The sequence below is a fragment of the Hylobates moloch genome, unplaced genomic scaffold (genome assembly GCF_009828535.3).
Source record: "Hylobates moloch isolate HMO894 unplaced genomic scaffold, HMol_V3 SCAFFOLD_1, whole genome shotgun sequence".
In the NCBI taxonomy this organism is placed as follows: Eukaryota; Metazoa; Chordata; class Mammalia; order Primates; family Hylobatidae; genus Hylobates; species Hylobates moloch.
Genome location: NW_026652276.1, coordinates 148,109,840 through 148,129,541, shown reverse-complemented (window position 1 = coordinate 148,129,541; position 19,702 = coordinate 148,109,840). Strand labels below are relative to the sequence as shown.

The 19,702-nt window shown below is 37.5% G+C and overlaps 1 long non-coding RNA gene across 1 annotated transcript in view; it reads left to right on the top strand.

Annotated features, from left to right (window-relative positions):
• Positions 1-6,582: 6,582 nt before the first annotated feature.
• The window catches only part of LOC131384589 (uncharacterized), a 31,312-nt gene continuing 18,192 nt past the window's right edge, over positions 6,583-19,702 (top strand). Inside the window, exon 1 of the long non-coding RNA XR_009215593.1 lies at positions 6,583-6,688. This is a non-coding gene — a long non-coding RNA (uncharacterized LOC131384589). The remainder of the gene's footprint in view (positions 6,689-19,702) is intronic.

The window sequence follows — 19,702 nt, the reverse complement described above, 5'->3', positions numbered from 1 at the left end:
CTAATTTCCTATTCAATGAAATATTTAACATTCCATGTTTTTTAACTTCCAAATACCTCCAGTAATCAAGGGTGCTTTACAGGTGATAATCAGGGCTTTAAGGCAGAATTATACTCTTCCTGGCCTGGAAGAAGATGAAGCTCTAAGGTAACACAGAGATTCAAAAGAAAAAACAGAAAACAACTCTCTACCTTTTGGAAATGTAAACAATTAGGTAAATACATTAATAACTAAAGCTCTAATTTTTTACTCATATTCCGATTTAAAATTTAGTCCTCCCCAAGTTTATACTGTCTCTCGATTTTGTTTTGTTTTCACAGGCTTACCAAAAAAATCGATTCTGATGACTGTAGACCGACCCTCCATAAACCCTCTTTCTATTGGAAACTGCAATAAGGGTTGTGGACTTTCACTGTCTCTGATGATATAAAATTACCTTTTTAAAAATTACCAGAAGAAAACATACAACTAAGACCCTCTCCCTGTTGATTTGTTAGGGTTCTTCTTTTCTGCTTCCTAAGCTTGATGGTAACTCTCTAAATTAAGTGGTAACATAGATACTGTGAGTGAACTGTGCACTTACAGAATCTTAGAAATGTTTCATACTTCCAAGGATTTTCGTTTTTCAAAAATTTAAAATATGAGACAGTCTGTGCCAGGAGCTATTGGGAAAACAGCTCTCTCTGTGTTTGGCCTGTTGCTCTCTGCCCATGACATTCCTCGACACCCCTCACACTTTACATCCTCACATTCCCATGCTGTGTGTCTATGACAAGCCTCTGAGAGTCTGGCAATCACGGTGTTTATGGGTAAAGCAAGAAGGCCAGGGAAGGAGTGATAAGAAATAGATCAGGATTTTCAGAGATCTACTTGCCAGAGCCAGGTGTGGTAGTGCACAGCTGTTATCCCAGTTACGTGGCAGGCCGAAGCAGGAGGGTCCCTTTAGTCCAGGAATTTGAGGCAGCAGTGCGCTGTGATCATGCTGTGAATAGCCACTACACTCCAGCTTGGGCAACATAACAAGACCCTCATCTCTTAAAAAAGTCTATTTGCTAACATGCCACTAATTCTGCAAGATTTATAATAATAGCTACCAATTATTATGAGCCTACAATAAGCCAAACATTCACAAGACATTTAATCCTCAGAATAACCCTGTGAAGTTGGTACTCCTTTTCCATTTTACACATGTAGAAAATGGGGTTCATATTGCCTAGGAAAACTCTCCAAACAAAAATATACAAAAAGCAAGCTAGTTGGAATCAGAGTTAGGATTTGAGCCTGTGTTTACCAGAGTCTAAACTCCTGCTCTTTCTGCTATTAGCCTACTCATGATCTAAAGCCTAACTAAGGCTTCTTGGATTCTAAAGGGATTTTTATGGTCCTGTGGTTCTATTTCAGGTTAACATGGAAATCTCTTCCTCGAGTGCTTTCAAAAAAGGTTAAATTTTATGAGATACACTTTAGTGCTGAATATACTTTATCTTATCCTATTAAAATAATTAATATTAGTAATAGAAGGTTGAATAGAAACCAGAGTATTACATTAGCTGGAATATCATACTTCTCAATAACTATGTATAAATGAAAGTTCACTCGGCCATTCATTATCACTCATCCACCTACTTATCCATCCATCCATGCATCCATGCATCCATCCATCCATCCATCCATCCATCCATCCATCCATCCACCCACTTAACAAATTGAGAACTACTATGGGCCAGTTGCTATTCTAGGCCCACAGAAATGGAGGTAAAAAGAGGACGGGTGCAGTGGCTCATGCTTGTAATCCCAGGACTTTGGGAGGCTGAGGCAGGTGGATCACTTGAGGTCAGGAGTTTGAGACCAGCCTGGTCAACATGGTGAAACCCCGTCTCTATTAAAAATACAAAAATTAGCTGGGCGTGGTGGCATACGCCTGTAATCACAGCTGCTCGGGAAGCTGAGGCAGGAGAATCACTTAAAACTGGGAGGCAGAGGTTGCAGTGAGCCGACATTGCTCCACTGCACTCTATCCTGGGTGACAGAGCAAGACTCCATCTAAAAAAAATAAAAAATAAAAATAGAATAAAAAATAATAAAAAAAGGAAACAGAGGTGAAAAGTCAGAGCTTTCTTTTGTTCTCAAAGATTATATTCTAGATCAGCACTGTTCAACAGAACTTTCTGTGAGACAAAAGTGTTTTATATCTGTGCTATTTAGAAAAACTGAGGAATGGAATTTGCAATTGTATTTAATATTTGTTTTAATTAATTTAAACTTAAGTAACAGCATGTCATTACTATACTGGACATCACAGTTCTAGAAGGTTTAAGGAGGTGAGAAGACAGAAAGTAAACAAATTAAATTTTTAGTTTTAATTTTATGGATATATAATATTTTACATATTTGTGGGGTACATGTGAGGATTTTCTTCATGCATAGACTGTGTAATGATCAAGTCAGGCTATTTGGAGTGTTTATCACCTCGAGTATCTATCATTTCTATGGACTGATAACATTTTAAGTCCTCTCTTCTAGTTTGAAATATTCAATATATTGTTGCTAACTGTGGTCACTCTATTCTTCTATGAAACATTAGAACTTATTTCTTCTCTAACTGTGAGTTTGTATGCTGACTCTTGAGTGCAAATAAGGAGTCAGACATGCCAAGAGCAAAGGAAGAACATTCTAGGCCTAGAGAAGTATGTCAAAAGCCCTAAGAAGAGAAAGACTTTGGTGTGTTCACGTTTCAGAGAGTGGATCAGTGTTGGTTAGATTGTAGTGAGCAGGGAGGTGATGGGCATACAATACTGTTGGAAGGTAGGAGAGGCCAGATAATGTGGAGTTGTTTAGCTTGTAGCAAAGGGTATGGATTTAATTCCAATTGAAATCTCAATCTATAGATAACCTTTAAAGAATTGCATTGTCCTATAAAATACTGGTATCCAAAGTTGAATTAGTTAATGCTGAAGTGGGTGATAATATGGAGCTTTACTCTTTTTAAAAGCTTTATCTACAATTTAGTTCAGAACATGCCCTATATTAAAGAACTACTGGTGGTTATGAAATTGTCTTGAAGATTCAAAGATATGTATTTTCAAGATATGGGCATTGAAGATGGCAAACAACCTACTGACATAGGATATCCAAAGAGGGAGTGAGCGAATCAAGGCATTTCATTTTAAGTCTTCTGTGAAAATAATTTTTACTATCTCTCAGGACTGATTTACTTTAGAATACAGATGGGAAAAATCTTTTCTAGATGTGGCATGGTTTGTCATCCTCTGAAAATATGACTCTTTATACAACTGGTCTACAGCCAGTTTTTAGTGGAAAAGTCATAATATCAGAATGCTCATGAGCCATAGCAGAGAGTCCCAGACTTCCTTATTAATTCTGAAAATGGTTCTTTAATTGAGACTGGGTTTAAAATATATTACTGTCTTTGAATTTACCAGAAGATCTGAGCTACTGGTGCAAATCAATTCAACATAGTACCTCTCAGGGGTCACAAATCACTTGGGCCAGCTCGTGAAAAGGAGGGTCATGGTAACCTAGTCTCCAGAGAAACTACATTACCTACCATTGCTCTTGCCAGAAAAAGCATAATTTATACTTTTAACATTATTAGTTGAAAAATAATGCAAACAAATTATGTAGCATAAAATTGTGGGAAAAAATTGATAGTTACCAGAATAGGCAAATTGGTAAATTATGTAGACAAACTAGATTACAAAGCCCTACAAACTGCTTTATTGTAGAATTTGAAGTCATCAGCTTATAATATTGGACATCTACTTCAAACACAGAGTTTTAAGACTTACAAATTTCTATTTTTAAATGATGTAAACTTTTCAATATTCATAGGTAGTAATTATTGTTTTGTGTTACTATTTTAAAAATACAAGCAACAAAAATGCAAGACTAAACTGTCAAAAAATACTAAAGTTTCAAGTTCGTATTTACCAAAAGTCATTTCTTATAATAGAGGGTCATTTTGTACATGAAGTGCAAGGGAGAATGAAAAGACACAGAAAGAGAGAAAGGCAGAGAGAGAGAGAGAGAGAGAGAAATCCTTTTTCATCCTTACCAAATTAGCTTGTGTTTATAAAGATGTCAAACCTCCATTTTACCCAATAAAACATTTTTGGTGTGGCAATGATGTTCCCCTCGTGAATTTGCATAAAACTAAAATGATTTTTAAAATCCAGCTTTGTAAACCAATGTGGAACTATGATTGTTTTAAACCTTTAAACCAAAAGCAAGGCATGCTTTTTGTCTTAAATTTAGAATAAATTGAAAGCATACATTGATGTTCTTTGTTTCAAATACATTTTGGAACCCAGCAGACCACATTCAACCTAGTTAAATTATCTGAATGGATTTGGGGAAAAGAGAAAGGAGCCTGTTCATTTTAATATACCTTCAGAAATATTTTACTTCTTGATGATGACAGCAGCTCTTGCTGACAACTATTAATACATTATAAACACCCCATCAGAGTTATATAAAAACATGTCAGTTTTAAAGAGAACATCTTTGACAGCAAATTTTCTGATTGTGAAACAGCTGTGCCTTCAGTACAATGCATTAAGTAGTTTATTCCTTTTAGATAGTTAAATTGTGCATGAAATGTTGCTGGCGCAAGGGCTCCAAATCTGGCCTGATTAGCGAACATCTGTTACATTGGAAAAATTCATGTCTACCCTAATTAGCTGTCAGGCTGATGTACATCAGGCCTGATGGTGAGGGATCCTGTGCTGTTTAAGTCAAACAGGTTCGTCTCCTCTCCTGTCACCTGCCCTTTCAAATCTCTTCCTTTCATGGGTTGCTGTAATTAGAGATAGTTGGACACACAATGGAGCAGGCTACGGTCAGTTATACTCCCATCTGTGCAATATTTTTATTCCCACCAAACTTGGGAACCGATATATGAAGTAGTTCAACAGCAGCAAAGCTGTTAGATCTGTTAGGTCTATGACATTTGTTAATCTTGGCTCAAGATCTTTCTCTGAAAGTCTTGGGATCCTGGAGTCATCATCTTGCGGTGACTGAAGGGTAATCTATAGCTTCTGAGGAATTGATCTTTGTTTCATTTGTTTTAAATAGGGATAGCACTCAGGTGATTTCAAAATGTTGCAGTGTGCTGTAGAATGGCATGTTACTGTAAGATCAGGTATTCAAAAGAAAAAGAAGCTTAGTGTTCTGCAGTGTCCAGACAACTGACTATAGACAGCTACAGGAGGCAATTGACACCAAAAGATCTGATTTTATTGGGTTTATTAGTCCAGTGTACACAAGGTTTTCCAATGTAAATAAAAACTTTCATTGACCTGTGGATGGGTACATATCATAACTTCCTGTTTGAAGTGTTTACCTTTTTAACAAACTGGAATGTGCGGTTTGATGCTTGAGCTGGTTAAATCTTCATTTGTTCAGTAACAGCCTTTCATGAAAGAGCTAGAGGGCCTGGGGCCAAATTCAGACTCAACCTGAAAGATTAAGGATATATAAGATTACAACATTAGGTTTTATTAGAGTGTGATTTGACCAAGGAAGAATGAAAAATCAGCCTTTTTCTGACTTTGTATCATCCTTTCAAGATAATTCAAGTACAGGATTGTTATTCCCAAGCATACATGAGGTATAATTACAATGTATGCAAAATTTAGTAATTGAGGACATGCTTTATGAAATGCTTGATGCATGAAGTTAGAAACAGGGAAACTCATTTACCCAGAGCATTCAGGATTTTTAGGTAAACTCAAGCAGGCTCGCATTTAGAATTCTGAACGCTCTTGTTACAGCACTCCAACCAAACTGGACTTGAGCTTTCTAACCTAGGCGAGGTTCCTTCCTCTCTCCTTGTGTTTCTTCCTTCCTTCTTATGCTTTTCCTTTCACCTCGAAGTACTTCCCCTATCTATCCAAAGCTTACCGAATAAAATATTTAAGTATGATCTCAAATATCAAATATTCCATACCACTCTCAACTTGGTTTAAAGGAAAGGGCAAAGTTTATCAAAACCATTGCATTCTGTACTATGGTTTCACATGCATTATCTACCTCTTCTATCAACCACAGTGTTTTCATTTCTTTTATGGTACTTGTCTTTTATAAACTTTTATTTAAATATTTGTTTGCTATAGGGTACCCCTTATCTTTTATACTAGACTGTAAGCTCTTTGAAGAGAGAGACAATGGTTTTATGTGTATATATATATATATCCCCCATAAAGCATAGTCCATAATAGGGGCTCAATAAATGTTTGTTGAGTAAATAGAATTCGACTCAGATCAGAGCTATTGAAACATAGTGATATGCCTCCAGGGGAATGTGACCATTTTGACCAAGCTCTAGTGAATTACAGGGCCCCATGGCCATCTCCAGCTGCCCGGAGACAGCCACCACAGGCTAGTTAGGGGCCACTAGAGGCTGGTTGACAGATGTAAGGTATCTTGCAGGTATGAGGTGTTCTTGGCAATGTTTACCAGCATTCCACTAAAGAATGGCCTAACTCCTCTCCACAGAGCCAGCAAGCGTTCCTGAAGCATTCGGAATTGTCTGATTTCACCAGATGAATGATCCCTGAGGGACACCATGGATCCTGCTGGTCTAGGATTGGCTCCAGCTTTTTCTGGATCTGCATTTGCTGTGCAACCCGGCTCGGCGGCTGAGAGATGCTCTGGAGCTGTCTAGGCTGTGAGTCTGACTTCCTCCCCACTTCCCTCTCTGCAGTTCTACGACATCTTCTATGGTCTTCTACACTGGTTCCTAGGTTTATCAAGAATGAAGAATATAGAAAATTCTTCATTCTTAATTTTCTGCTTAATTTTGTGGATGTTACAGAAACTAAGCAATTTACATTTTTTAAACACATGCAAAACCTTCAAATTTTGTTCATTCTAGCTTGAAAACTACTTTGTAATAATTGACCAAGAGACAATGAATCGCAATGTGATTTCATCCTGGCTTGAAAAATACCTTTTGAGGGATTTTTTTCTTTTTGATGATAATATTAAACGTTTCCTGAATTTTATGGCACATTTTCAAATGTTTTAATACAGATTTCCTCATTTGAATAGAGTAGCTATTTTTCATTTTTATCCATAGAAAACAACACAAAAATAGACCATCTTGGATGCTTACCAGGTTAGATTTTCTGATCATCATCATCATTCACAATAAACACAACTACAATCATAATAACCAATGATTTTTATTTAAACATCTAGTATATGCTACTTCTAATGCAATATTTTTACTGCTCACAAACATTTCTGTAAGATTTTATTATCTCCATTTTACAGATGACAAAATTTGGACTCAGATTACGTGATTTGCCTTTGGCTACACAGCTAATAAATATCAGAGCCAAAATTCAACCCATATTTTACCCCAAAGTGGTTGCACAACTGCCATTTGAGAAACTTTTTTTATATTTTTAAGTGCTTATGATTTTTAAATAAATATCATTATTTCATTGTCTTCTTAAAATACTTTGAAGACTAAAAAACTTCTATTTGGCTAAATGGCATTGCTCCCGAAAGGGTGCTATGATTTTTATGCATTTTGCCTGCTTGATGGTAGCAAGTGCAACTGAGTAGTTTTACAAGAATTTACATCATCTTTTACTTATGTTATTATATTTGATGGGGCAAGTCTAATTAATGTAAATATGTAGTTCAACCCAAACTAGTAAAGACTCTGAATCCTCCTCTCTGGGAAACTTTATCTTTAAAATCCAAGTCTCTGAGGTGTTAATTCCATTAAATTCTAATTTCTCTGTGAGGGATTAGGACTACAATAGTGACTTTGAAATACTTTTGATGATTCTAACACTATATGCTTTACGGTTAATACAGTTGCTGTGTGTCATTTTGACTAACTTAATAAATAAATTTGAAAGGCTTTTTCTGCAGTTAATAAAGAGTGATACAACAAAAATATTTACTATGCACTATGCCAGCAACTAAATTAACCAGTAATAATTGTTTTCGGTGGTAACAATCAAAGGCTGAGAAAAGAAAATCCCTCAGGTCATTATATTTATCAAAATTAACTATGGTTTCTGCCCATCCTCTTGTGTACCACTCCTTTAAACATCCTGAGTCACACACACACACACACACACACACACTTACACACACATACACACACGGGGGTGTGGGGAGCTAATTCTCAATGTTTGTTTCTCTGGAAACAATCTTGCAAACTTTTGAGTGTTTGGTACTGGTGAGATAGCAAATCTCTTATTGCTATTCCTAGCCTGTAATTTACTCTCAAGACCACTGATGCCATCCTTCCATGGAAGCATCCCTGTCATGTTGTGGATGGCAACAAAAGGTCACTCCCTTCATGTAGCAACTTGTTCTTGGAGTCTATCAGAGAACAGTTAGAAAATGCATGCATTTCTTCAGAAAATGTTTGCACACAGGCCATCTAAAACCAGAGAGATAATTATTACATCCTTCTGTAAGCTTCACGTTACAGAAAATGTAAACCCTTCTAAAAGGACTATGCTGCTCCCACAGAGGCTAACCCCTCTACTTTCAGCCAAGTAATGGACTTGTTTCTGAAGAGGCAACATGGCCAACATTGGGCCATAGTCCCGTGGACAATGCCCTCATTGCTTAAGGATAACCCTCATTGAATAATTTAGATGACACTCTGAGACGCCAGCAGTAGGGAACTGCTTGCTGATGTTCCTCAAGATGATCATGAGAAGAGGCAGCCGATAAAACTCTTCCCCGGAGTGGATACCGTTGTTTGGTACAAAGTAGTAGTGAGAAAAGTATGTGAGGGAAGTACCCCTTGACAGAATGAAGCACCATGTTAGCAATAATTTGAGAGGGTATCTCAAGAAGAATCCCAGAGTCATGCGTCACCACAATACATTGGGTCCCATTGTTACAGACAAATCTGAATGCTACACGTCAACTCTGAATTCCCTTTTAAGAAATTATTTTCTGTAGACCAGAAGGAGTCAAAGATGAGCCCTGTGATACAGTAAAAGCTGTTACAAAATGGAGTTGCTATTTTCACAATAGGCCTTTTCACTAATAAAAATCTTCATAATAAAACTGTTTCCTCTTTACTATGAGTATCTCCCATACATGCATGTCTGATGCTCTTTCTTTGCTGGTATGGAAATCATGGTTTCTGAACTCAAGCAAGACAAGGACGTTCACAAGCATAAATATCCAACCTTTTTTTTTTTTCTTTATAAATTTTTTGTTTGTTTGTTTTTTTGTTGTTGTTGTTGTTGTTTTTTATTATACTTTAGGTTTTAATATCCAACCTTGTTCTTAAGCCAAAATGATGTCAATTCCCTCAAAACAGGAAGACTGGCCCTCATAGATACAGGCCTAAAATAACTCTCTCAGTCAGCCAATATAGAGATGAAAATTAAACTTGGATTTTCTGACACTCTATTCTTGTTCTCTCACCCCAAGATCCTCCCAGTTCACTGAGAAATCATTAGGTTTACAGTATAAGCCAATTCTCCTCAAGGCCTGACAAATTTATAGCTTCTTCAAACATGGGAACCAAAGCAGAAGTTATCAATTATTTTCAGGGTGTCTAACTTTTAGCTGGGAATACATTGATATAGACATGTGATGGCATCTGTAATTCCAACCAGTCCTCAGGAGAATATCCACAGATGCCTTTTTGGAGCCCTCTCTAAGATAATAAAATAGGCTCTGGTCAGACACACTGTACCTCACACTGTATAACAGCTTTCAACATAAATCCGGAGCATGATTTACATTTGAAAGCACCAGATCAATATTTGAGGAGGGATTATTTTTTATCAACTTGGCTCTAATTCTCTGGAATATAAAGTTATTTTTTAAATGTCAAGACCAACTACACCCACACTGGTGTGAAATAGCTTTGTCGAAAAAGTTGAAAAAAATTAAACGTAAATTTTGTGTTGACATAATCCAGGTTAAGTCTAAAAAAGAAAAATACTTACTTTTGTAAAATGAGAGGCTATTTTATCACTCAGAGAATGTCACATCAATTGTAAAGCCATCAGGCCCAAGGTTTGGTGGTGATTGCTTCATATTTACTGTTAGTCCAGCAACGGGGATGGTACTTTTACAGTCTTTGGACAGACTAGTGAGTGTGACATTTAAAGTGTTGATTTTTGCAGCACTTATGTTAATTGTTGTAATTTTCCTGATGAACCACCATTCTGGTTTCCTGATGCAGCCAAGATAGTTTTACATTTTCTATGCAGGGCCTCTTTGCCATTTGGTCTGTGTAGTGTCAGCTTCGAGTGCTACTGAAAGCAGACAAAATTGCAAGCAAATTGCATCAGATTGCCAACATTGTGAAAAGGTAAATTGCTTGCAAATCTATTTAAACCACTGCCCTATTTTCATCAGCTTCAGTACTTGGTATTCATGATTGCTTAATTGGCGACCTTTCCTATTGTGTAGTGCTTTATGGTGTAATGGAAAGCGATCTTTACCAAACCAATTACCCTTTTTTTCTCAGCACTACATTATTGCTGTGATTGCAACTGCCAGTCCTTTGTAAATGAACTTTCTGATTTCAATGATGTTTTTAAAATGTAAGATAGAAAAAAGTGGCATTCATATTGTGCGATGTTCTATTTTGAAGCCTCTTTGTAGTCACCATTGTCTGGGAAAATGGACTGAAGGGTTACACAGTACCTACAAATATCCATGTAACTATTATTAATATTATTATAATGTCCTCCTTTGTACTGCAGCTCAATTAGGAAAGGATAGGAGAAATATTTTGTCACCCTGTCAAGTGCACAGGAAGTGCATTTGAGGCTTCTTTTTTGACACATACATTATCTCTAGTAATAAGATTTGTTTTAAGGAGTGGTGATGAAGATACAAAATCAATTTAAATAAAATTCACATTGCTAGTTTTATGGTCACTCAACATTTAAAAGGGAGCTTTAAATGACTCAAATATTCAGACTTAGAATAAAAGCTTAATTTTAAAAGAGATAGTTATGAGCATACTAAGAAATACTGAATTTTTAAGATCTTAGGTTCTGAATATATGTGCCAAAACACAGCAAAACATGACTATTCTATAGTTCAAAGCTAAAAATACGTAAATACAGATATGTATCCTGAATTGGAACAGAACTAAGACAGCTTTTTAAAAAATTCTCTTAATAAGATTCTATAAAATAAACATCCACATGAATTCTCATAAAAATGGGGCATAGAACTCCATTGAATCCTGTTTACGTATTTTTGTGCGATTTAGAAAATTATATCATTACTCATAAGTGTATGTACAGAAAGGGAGCGACAAGTAATTTAGTCATTCTCTAATACTGTAAGTGGAGATGGATGCATCTTTCTACCCCCTACAGTTAGAAACTCTATTGTATGTGGGATATTTTGCGAAGATTTCTTTTACTCTCTTCTCTCATTTAATTAGGAAAAAAATGGAGTTCAGAAAAGGCTTGCCAATGATGATCAGGTGATTGTTGATTTTAGTACCTTTGATGTAATGTAATGATTTATTTACAGCACAGCAACTTATTCTTTGAAAGCAAAGAAATGTGTTTATTATCTGCTGCTTGTAAAAGTGTTCATAACAACCAATTTCACGGTGATATTGAGGTCTAATACAGTTATTACTTTGTACTGGCAAAATATATTCTTTTGGAATAATTAGACACATAATTCAATTGTCTAACTTTTAGTATAGTCATGTATTTACAGGTGGGAGGATGACATTTGTTCGGGTGTTTGTTAAAACATGGGACTTTAAAAACAAGTGTCCTGTCAATTTGGAGCAGGACCCAGAAGAACTTTCACCTTGTGGAGGGCCTTATATTAAATAACTTTTGTAGAAAGACTTTTAAGACAATTTTACTTTTCTTGGGGAACGGAGGGTAAGGGAGATCTATGATGGGAGAAAACTCGTGGACTGGCAGGAACCACAGTTATTACTGTCAGCGCTACTGACAGAGGTTGGTCGTGAACTCTCACTCTCATCATTCATCTTTTCATCTTTCTAGATCAGTACTGAGCCCTGTGATGGTAACACAGATAATAATAACCACAGCATACATAGTCAGGGCTTACAACGTGCCAGGCACTATGCTAAGCCCTTTAACCACTGTGTCTCATTTAAAATCCTTCCAACATTCCTATTAGGACAATAATATTATTCCCATTTTATAGATGAGGCAACTGAGGCTGAGGAGGTTTTGAGGCTGACACAGGGCCATGCAGCTAATATGAAACCGGGATATGACCCTGGGCAGGCAGGCTCTAGAGCCCTGTGTTCTGCCACCTAAAGAGCTCTGTTTCCCAGTTTCAAATTTCTCATTCTTAGGCTAAGAAAGAAAGCCGACTGGCTAACAAACACATAGAATCTAAATAGCTGATTTTCAAGACTATTTTAAGTAGTTATTAAGAAAATAGAGAACTGTGGCCAGGAATCATTTGTTTTTTTTTTGTTTTTTTTTTTTTTTGAGATAGAGTATCCCTCTGTGGCCCAGGCTGGAGTCAGTGGCACGATCTCTGCTCACTGCAAGCTCTGCCTCCCTAGTTCATGCCATTCTCCTGCCTCAGTCTTCCGAGTAGCTGGGACTACAGGGCCGGCTAATTTTTTTGTATTTTTAGTAGAGACGGGGTCTCATTGTGTTAGCCAGGATGGTCTCGATTTCCTGACCTTGTGATCCGCCCGCCTCGGCCTCCCAAAGTGCTGGGATTACAGGCGTGAGCCACCGCGCCCGGCCAGTCATTTGATGTTTTATGCTTTTCATCTCTTTAGACTTGGTATAGTGTTGGCATTGATATTCATGTTTTATATGCAAAACTCTTAGAAACTCAGATGTTCAAATCAGCTTCTGCATGCACAAGGATGAATTCCTGTATATGCCAACTATCACAAAGAGTCCTGTAGATGGTCCTTCTCTTTCTCCTTCCTTTGGGAAGAGAAACTCTTGAATGCTGTCGGCATGGTAAATATCCAGTCCATCTTATCACCTCTGTTAAATAATGTACTCTGGAGTTTGTTATTTAAGTTTGTTGATGGGTGGAACCTTTTTGTTTTAGTTCAAAGCTCTTTCAAAGTAATGGCAATAAGAATAGTTGTCAGAGTTCTTCCTGTGAAAGAGGTAAAGAGGGCGGGGGCTGGAATGAGAGTGAGAGAGTGGGGGGGTTTGTTCCATTTCAAGGGATCTACAAGGAAATTACAGCATGAATGAAATATTTTTGAGATTGCACATGAGGCATTTGTTGCACTGATTTAAGTGAAAGCCAAGGTGTTTTGCTTGGTATCCCAATGCTCATACTGCCATGAGCAGCCAATGCAGACTTGAGCATACTCCTTCATGTTTTCAATGGTAGTTAACTCCATGCTCTTAACTCAGCAAGTCATACATAAGGTCCAATAACCAAAATGTTAGGAAAACTTAGAAAAAAGCGAGAAGCTGGAGAGCCCCTTTATTCCCATTTACTCAGACTCATATACCAATTTCTGGATTTATCCCAAAGATTAATTTGGGGGTGGGGGATGGTAGGGAGGAATTCTAGCCAAAGAATCTCTTACGTAAAAATTCATTACATAATTTATGGCCAGGTGCTGTGGCTCATGCCTGTATCCCCAGCACTTTGGGAGGCCGAAGTGGGAGGATTGCTTGAGCCCAGGAGTTCAAGACCAGCTTGGGCAACATGGTGAGACCCCATCTCCACAAAAATAAAAAAATTAGCCAGTCATGGTGGTGTGCATGTATAGGCCCAGCTACTCCAGAGGCTGAGGTAAGAGAATTAACTAAGCCTGGGGAGGTCAAGGCTGCAGTGAGCTGTGATCACGCCACTGCACTCTAGGCTGAGCAATGGAGTAAGACCTTGTCTCAAGAAAAAAAAAATCATCACATTTTTATTTAGCAAACTCCCTGCACAGATTTAATATACTGTTTCATTTATGGACAAAGAAACCATACTTAAAGTTTTCAGACTTCCCACAATTTTAGGAAATTACCTCTCTGTTGTTTCTTCTTTGCTGTAATACCGCTACTGCAACTCCTTATACTCCTGCAGGGTGTGGTCCTGTAAGGATCATTTATTCTCTCAAATAATGTCCTCTTATAATCAGCAGCATCCATTCACCCCAAACAGATGCAAGTTAAAGAACAACAAACAAGATTGACCATACACGTATTACTGACTCCTTATGGATATTAAACTACTAAAAAAAACTTTTATGATCCAACACACTTTTCCCATTGATAATAATGATGGATGCTTACAAAGGAGAAATTCTCTGAGCTTTCTTGGCCTTAATTCCTTCTCTACATGAAAGTAAACTGTGAAACCCCTCCACATACACAAAAATAGCTAATCTCTTATTTCCAATTTATGAATTTTTTTTTTTTACTGTGGTATACCCTCAGAAAGATCATACAATTTAAGAGCAAATGAAAGTGGTACGCTATAGAGGAGACATAGAATTTGTGGAATTGGATTTAGAATTCTGAGATAGTTAATTAGCTCTGTGTATTTTAGGGAGACTGTAACTACTTGATATACTAGCAATAGTCATAAACAACATCTAACATGTGTTTGGGGTTTACTATGAGCCAACAACTCTGAGATAGATACTATTAACACTTCTGTTTAATAAATGAGGAATACGGGATTTTGAGATTAAGCAAAATTTTCAAGATCAGAAAGTTTGTAAGTGGGAGATCTGAGATTCTGATTCAGATAGCCTGGAAGTCATTACTGACTTCCAATTTAAAAAGAAGAGATGCCGGGCGTGGTGGCTCACACCTGTAATCGCAGCACTTTGGGAGGCCGAGGCAGGTGGATCACCTGAGGTCAGAAGTTCAAGACCAACCTGGTCAACATGGTGAAACCCCGTTTCTACTAAATATACAAAAAAATTAGCCAGGCGTGGTGTTGGGTGCCTGTAATCCCAGCTACTCAGGAGGCTGAGGCAGGAGAATTGCTTGAACCCAGGAGGCAGAGGTTGCAGCGAGCCGAGATCGTGCCATTGTGCTCCAGCCTGGGCAATAAGAGTGAAACTTCGTTCCAAAAAATAAAAAAATAAAAAAAAGGAGGAGGAAAAGAAATGAAAGGGAACAAAGAAGAAAGAAAGGGAGGAAGGGAGGAAAGGGCAAGAGAAAAAAAAGAGAGAAGGCATTTCAGAAATTAAGAAAGCCAACAAAGGGCTGTACTGTCTTATCATTAAGAAGCTCCCAAATCCCTGAACATGCACAATAGAATTTAGAATTCTCCCTAGGCTTCTGTGTAGTCACTTAGTATTGTACATATCTGGCCTGGGAATTAGTATCATTCCTGTCTTTACAAATTTTTTTTTCAGTTTTTTCATAGTCAATGCAGAATTGCATTAACCTCAAATTGGCGGCAAATATTCTTGTCGATTATGTAACAGTGTAGGAGATGGTATCACAAAGTAGGGAAACTTCCACCTTCATGATGCCAACAAGAGGCTATTGATGGAAAGCCCTACATAGAAATGCCTTCTTTCTCCATCTCAAGGTAGAATTTTCAAGGGCTCATCTTAGGTTAGCTAAACAGCAGACAAAGAAATGGTAAGACTGAGAAGAGAGAACAGTGTTCAAATCCAGAGAGATGAATCCTGCTATGGACTCAATGTGTCTCCCCAAAATTCATATGTTGAAGCTTAATGGCCAGTGTGATAGTACCAAGAAGTGGTACCTTTAAGAGGTGATTAAGTCTCTGCCCTCATGAGTGGGATTAGTGACCTTATGAAAGGGCTGGAGGGAGCTACCTTCCTCCCTGCTGCCCTTCTGCCTTCCTCCATGTGAGAACAAAGCATTTGTCACCTCCTGAGGACACAGCAACAAGGCACCACCTCTTTGAAGCAGAGAGATTGGTCCTTGCCAGACACTAAATCTGCCAGTTCCTTGGTCTTGGGCCTCCCAGCCTTCAGAACCATGAGGACATTTCTATTCTATATAAGTTACCCAGTCTCAGCTATGTTGTTACACAGCAGTGCAAACAAACAAAGACCCCAAGACGAATATAACCCACTACTTCTGCCTAGACCTGCCTGAATGACCTGGCACCCATTCTATTAAGTGTGTTACTATGTAAAAGGATCTTAAGGGAGAGAAATTTCTGAGAGCCCCACCACTCAGGTTTAGCTAGTTGGGAAGGCATTCCTAAACCACAATGGATAATTACTTTTCTTACTCCAAGGAAATGAATGATAGTTTCCCAGCAAGGAGAACCTTCATTCCTGGAGGCCCAGGTGAAGTGAACCATTCAGTTATTGAATAAACATTTGTCCAGCACTTTCTGTATGTCAAAACACTGGGGCAACACAGAACTAGCAGTCTCAGCTTCTCCCAGCAAGCCTCACAGTGTGATGGTACACATCGACATAAGCCACAAGAGAGACTTATTTTAGAATGCAGTGCCATTTGGAAGAAGAAATTTTCTTTTAATTAAGTAAGTCAATTTGAGAAAAATCAACGTTTAAATGGCAGTGAGGAAAGAAGGAAAAAAATTGCAGATCCAAGGATAGAGTTTTACATTAGATGGAGATTTGCTTAACTTAAAATAGTCCATTTAAGAAGAGTGCCAATACATTTATGACATTACATTTCATATGCTGATATTTATTTCTACTTATTATCTTAATAGATGTAAGGGAGATTTCCTACAATGGTGTCTTTTAAGAATAGAGTTGTCATTGGTCCCTAAACTGCATTTTGACATTCAGTGAATATTTAATCTAAAATTTTAACTGGCCTCTGTTTTAAAGAATTTACAGTTTAGATTGTTTTTGTTTTTTAAAAGGATTGCGATTTTCTGACTTATGATGTCCTTCTAAGATAAAGAACTGAATGGTTTCATTATTTTAGAATGAAATAATTATAGTATATTTAAATGTGAGTTAGACTTCCACAGCACTTTTTCTAAGTAATATCATATGTAGTCTTCATGAAGTATTGGGTTTTTGAATGCTTACTGAAATTTTTTTTAATATCTATTTTAAGAATATCTTACCAACTTACAGCATTTTAATGAGCAACTCATTATTTGAACAAAGCATTTCTGTAATGAACCCAGTAGCCAGGAGTAATGAACCCTGCAGTCTCCAGAACCCTGAGCACCGCATAACTCATGGGTCTGGCTACCATGAGATTGAGCATGAAATTTCACATCAAAGACCTCCAGGCTTGAGGAGCAGAGATGCACGGGGGTAGTATGACCAGGGTGAAAGAGCATGCACAAAGCAGGCTGAGTTCTTCCTAGTGTGTTGGGAGACCAGATGGAGTTTCTGCAGGGGAGGAACATTTGCAGTCACTGCTCACTCTGGAAATAACAAGCTCCTGCAGTCAGAGCTGCAATAATAGAGGAGTGACCACTGACACACCAGTAGCAAAAGTCCTAGAGCACCTTGTAGTGGTTGGCCTGTACCTTGAGGCTGGGCCAGATTCATAGGCATACAACCTGTACTGTTGCACAGAGTCCTTTGCCTAAAGGGATTCCATGCTTGGTTTAATGTTCTATAGTCATTGTTCTGCAATTTTTAATAAATGTTGAAGAAGAGGTCCCTCATTTTCATTATGTAACTGGTCCTAGCAAGAGATTTATTTTTAATTATGGCCATTTCATTCTAAAAAAGTCACTGACAACACCCAGGATGTAGAACGGCCTGGAAATTGTCACAGAGGAGACTCTTGAGAAAACGAGGAATAGTTAATAGGCAAAAATATAACTTGCAATCAACAGACAACACTTTATGGCTATCTTGATCTGGCAAAATTAGAAAATATCATCCAGAGAAGGAAGGAGAATTCTATGGCTCTATTATTAGAGTCTTCAACTTGTAATAATGGCAAAGGACTCCTACATATCAATGGCATTTAATCATGACCCATGCAAAGAAATACATTTTATTTATGACCATGTATACAAAAATATACACAGACATATGTATTTATACATATATATGTATATGTGTGTGTATATATATATGTGTGTGTGTACATTCACACAGTTTCATGAGCTTACCCTTACCATATGGTATGCATTCTGAGGCTTTCTGTTTTTTTCTCTTTTATTAAAAAAAAGTGTGTGTGTGCGTGCATGTGTGTGTGTGTGTCCTATTTGCCTAAAACTCTGTTATGTAGTATGGAATTGCATTAGATAACCCAACTTTTTTTAGCTCTATGATTACAATTTTCAAGGGCTAAAAATTGCAAGTTATGCCACAGGTGGCTTGAGAATGTGCCTGAGCAATTGGATGGGGGGTTCGTATACTCTGCTCATCAGCCTCCACTCCTTATTCAGCTCCCCACTGAAGAGCTGTAGGCCTGCAGTGAACAGACTTTGAAAGTGATTCAACTCAACAACTGTATCTTAAACTTTGATCCATGGACTACTGGTGAGCAGTGAGAGTTAGGAATGAAACGGAAGAGTCTATGTCTTTCTTAAATTTTCTTCACCCTTATCCTCATAGAATCAACTCCATGAGGAGAGGGGCTGTGTCTGTCCAATTCCCTGCTTTCTTTGTTGTGTGCACAGTACCTAGCATGCAACAGGTGCTCAGGAAATATTGAGTGAATGAATGAATTACTTTTTAAGATATGTCCAAGTAAAATGTGGGGGAAATGGGGAGAGATTTATAAAAATTCTCAAATTGTTAACAGGTATGAATTTTAAGATTCATCCCTCACCAGGTTGACAGTAGTACCACATATATTTATAGTAAAATTGGACATTGTCATCTCCATTTTATAGGTAAGAATACCAGAGCCCTATGAAATTTAATGGTCTTGGAGTTACCTAACAATTTATAGGCAGAAATGTTGATTGAAAGCTATTGAATTTCTGACTTGCTTATTGGTAAATTCTAGAAGGAAGCTCCACGAGGACATTCCAATGTTCAATGAATGAATGGGGTGCATCTTAGTGAATGACTTTGTCGAGCCCTTTAAAACATTGGTATTTTGTTGAGCGGTGTAATTGTTAAAAAGAAACTTGTGCTGTGCCAATCACTGGCTTCTGTGGGCTCTCCAATTTCATTCCTGAATATGACAGCCTCACTGTTAGTAGCAATTTGTTTCGTAATATTGTGGTGTGATTGAAAGCAAAAAGGAAAGAAACAGGCCATAGGAGTTTTTTTTCCGTTAATGGAATTACTACTCAGAAAAAAATGGTACTTGGTTGGGCAAGTCCTTATCATACCAAGTGAGCTCTTCAAAATGTTATGTCCCATTTGTATCTCTAACTGTATTTTTAAGATGACAAGAGATGAATGAAATATAAAGCTTATGGTTACACAGGATACTCATCTTCATGCACAACTTCAGCATTAATGTAACCTTTAAAATGTAACCTTTAAAAAGCATGGTAGTTATCAGCAGCATGACCCATATCAAAATGGAACTGCCTGTCAAGTCTTGCTCATTTGATGCATGAAAGTTCTATCTTTTCCCTCATAGGCATACGTTACGGTACCTTTATGTTAGCCTGCACAGCATGCCAATGTGGAATTTCCATAATTGTAAATTCTGCACAGAGGGTAAAACCACTAGCATCTATCTATTTAGGTAGCCTGGAACACCCAGATGTTTTGAAATAGTCACTCCCTTAAAATGAAATAGAACATCCTCACAACTAGTATGCACATCTTTAAACTAAGTTTGAGCATGTGTATTCTTCTCTTTTAATATGATTTAGGATTGTTAAAAAACAT